Source organism: Tuber melanosporum, assembly GCF_000151645.1.
Source record: "Tuber melanosporum whole genome shotgun sequence assembly, scaffold_14, strain Mel28".
Classification (NCBI taxonomy): domain Eukaryota; kingdom Fungi; phylum Ascomycota; class Pezizomycetes; order Pezizales; family Tuberaceae; genus Tuber; species Tuber melanosporum.
In genome coordinates this window covers 1159303-1162576 of record NW_003298797.1, presented here as the reverse complement: position 1 = coordinate 1162576, position 3274 = coordinate 1159303, and positions in this window count along the sequence as shown.

The following is a 3274-nucleotide window of genomic DNA, read 5'->3' as shown; positions in this document are numbered from 1 at the left end:
AAGGCTCCTAATGAACTCCTCCCCATTTCGCCGATTTAAGACCTCGAATGGGTTTTTTTAAGAGTTCTTTGTTGATTAGGAATACATTGAATCCTGAATCTAACTGTACTCCTATTTTATAGCACTAACGATTTCCATTTATAATGTGGATGTAAGCTTGTTCCTCAGAAGAGTTATATCTTGTAGGTTTTGGTGCGCCAAAAGCGTGTTTCTTTGGGTAAGGCATCAAATCATGGTTCTGTCGTTTCGGCATATCTGAGGTATGATAATAACTGGAATGTTTATTACTGTCCCTATGCAGTTTCGACTACTTAGGTCACTTCAGACAAACTTGTTTCCTTTTAGTATATTGGGCAGCCCACTACTAGAGGTCTTTATCTCCTACCGAGGGATTCACATACCTTCTACTTTTACTATCCATGGAACTAATCTAGGAGGCCTCTACCATTGTCCAAATATTATGGAAACAAAAGCCAGGTGCATAGGGCTAGTCGGCTTTTGCTTTGATAACGTTGCCAGGTTTATTCTCCTCTCTCACTTAACCTTACAAAGTGTTCTCACTTTAGTGGATTCTGTTCTGTACCAGCATGGCATCTAAGAAGCAGTAACTAAAGGTAAGATCTAGAGCTCTGGTACCTAATTGTCATATAGATCGAAGATGTGCTTCGCTTTTCCTCTAGTTCCTTCATCTTAGCCCTACTATCACTCCCTTCAGTACTCTTGGTACTGTCTGTTTCCTGTCTAGGTTTTGGTCCTTATCAGAGACCTTTTAGTTTCCAGGTCACTTGCCTCACTACCCTAGCGGATATGCACCAGGTCATTAGGGACAAGCTTACAATACTGCCTTGAGAAGTATAGAGACGCTGCCAATACATATATTGCTCTTTATTGATATCCTTGACCTTGCAGCAAGAAAGACATATGTACTCCTACTCAGATCATAATTGCAAGCTTGATTCCTTCACTTCAACATCCCTTTTGCCATTGATTTCAATTCCTAGAGAGTATGTCTCTTCTATACTACCCGAATACAGTTGTTATCAGTACCAATGAATTGACCTAAGTTATTTCTTCATCTTTGCCTAGTTCCCAGAGCTTGTTGCCTCTTGTAACCTAGGCGGTAGAGATTTTTCTGGGATGGTAGACTATAGTCGGTGTTGTGGACCTTGGTGTCTTGAATGGGCAGTCATCTGCCCTTGTCCTAAATACCTGAATTTGTCCTCAGCAGGTTTTGTACTAGTGGTTTTTCTTTCTACAACAAGTGCAACTGCCTTCCCGCTTTCTTTTGTCAATTATCGAATAGGGGATTCCTTCATGGGCCATTCTGAAGTTTATATGTGTCAACTTCATAGTCCCAGTAGATCTCTTTGCCAGTTTCTCCAGTTCTGGTTCTTACTTCCTCTTTTTAGAGCAACCACCTCTCTTTACAAATGGTTTTTTCATTTTTACCTTTCATTGTTTCATGACTGCAGGTTTTTTATCTGAGAATGTTTTTACGGTATTTGACTTATCCCGGTCTAGGTGGTCCCGTTTCTGCTGTTTCTTATCCCTTCCTGCTTCATGGACTTCCTTTTCCCATTCTCTGTCAGTATCGTATTTATTCACAGAAAGTCACAATCTAATCTTAAAAGGCAACTTTCTATCACACGCCATATACTAGGCTGGTCCTGTTAGTTGAGCACGGATTCAGATTATGTATTTTTCCCACAAACATCTGAATATTATGTTTATACTCAACTAATTCCATGTCTTATATGGCTTTACATTCTTCTTCAAGGTGGACATACCAACTGGTGAATTCATAACCAAAGCGAGTCTATGAACACAGTTCCAGGTCTTGTTCCTCTCAATGGAGGTCATCCATTGCATGCCAATACCATACTGCTATCGGACTAACTTGATCCCCTTTTGTTCTCCCCAGTACATAGACAATACCTTTATGATCATCATCCCAGATCCTGGGATTGGGTTCGAAATAATCCACACATTGAGTTAACCAATAGTAGACGCATTGCCTGGTCTTTGCTTCAAAAAATGGGGTTGGGTCTGCCAGTCACTTAACTGTTTAGGCCAATGCTTCTGCAAGCATATTGGCTGTTCCATATTGTTCAGGGGTTTCTCACTATTTAAATCTGGATAGTCCTCCTCTACACTTCCCTCCGTTTCCATTGTCATCCCCATTATTACTCACATTATCCAGGTTGCCACCAGGTATTATAGGAGTTGGAGGTTCTCCTTCTCTCTGCTTCTCCTTATTTCGGGTAGGAATTTCCTCAGATTCCTCTCTTTCTGCAGCATCTTCCCATTCTTCTAGGACTGACTCCAACATAGCATACCAACTGATTGGTTATCCACAATCTAATTCTGTAAGTTTGTCAAGTACTAGGGATAGGGTATCAGATATATGGGTATAATCTCTTTGAATAATACAGCTAAAGTGAGTGTAGTGGTCTGATTCCCATTCTTGTCGGGCATCAGATTGGATATCAGTTTCGTATTACTTGATTCTGTTGAGTATGTCATACTCTAAACTCCTGGAAAGCTTGTTCCAGAGTGAAATCTTGCTCGAGAGCTTCTCGCTATAGTTCAGTGGTTATTGTCTCATGATGCTCTTGTCATGCATGTTGTGCTACCTATTTAGTAACTATTTTCCTATTTATTCTTTCTTGGATTTCTCAGACATTTTCTTCTACCACTGTACACTGATGTAATATAACGGATATGTTATTGTCATGTATGTCCTGTCTTTCCAGCAACCTTTGCTAAATTTCTAACAGCCCTCGTGCATTAGCCGGTAAGTCAGCTAACATGGTTTCAAAGGTAATGTTAGCCGTATCAATACTGATTGAAATTACCTGCTGTATTGGACCTAAGACTATCCCAATCCTAGCAGCAAGTCTTGTGAGGTCTGCTGCATGCGTGTTTGAATGTGGTGTGGAGAGTCCTGAAATGGGAGGGGGGGGCCTTGGGGATGGTGGAGCAATGAAAACTTTGCCTAATGGTACTCCGAAGGGTTTTCAGAGAACCAGAATGAGAAAGGACAAATGACTGAGAGTTGTGAAGTGGTAATCTCCAGAGGTATCTATTGGGTTCCCTGAAGTTATCTGCTTAGGAGGTTATGACATCTCCTTTACACAGTTGTGAGCTTCTTTTCCATATACAGGAGCTAGAAAGTCAGTATTTTAGAAGTTTCCGTTTGAGTAGGATCTGCAGTGGGAGATTTGGTATCCTGGCCACATCATAAGATAGGAAAATGTAGGTAGATAAGTAGAGA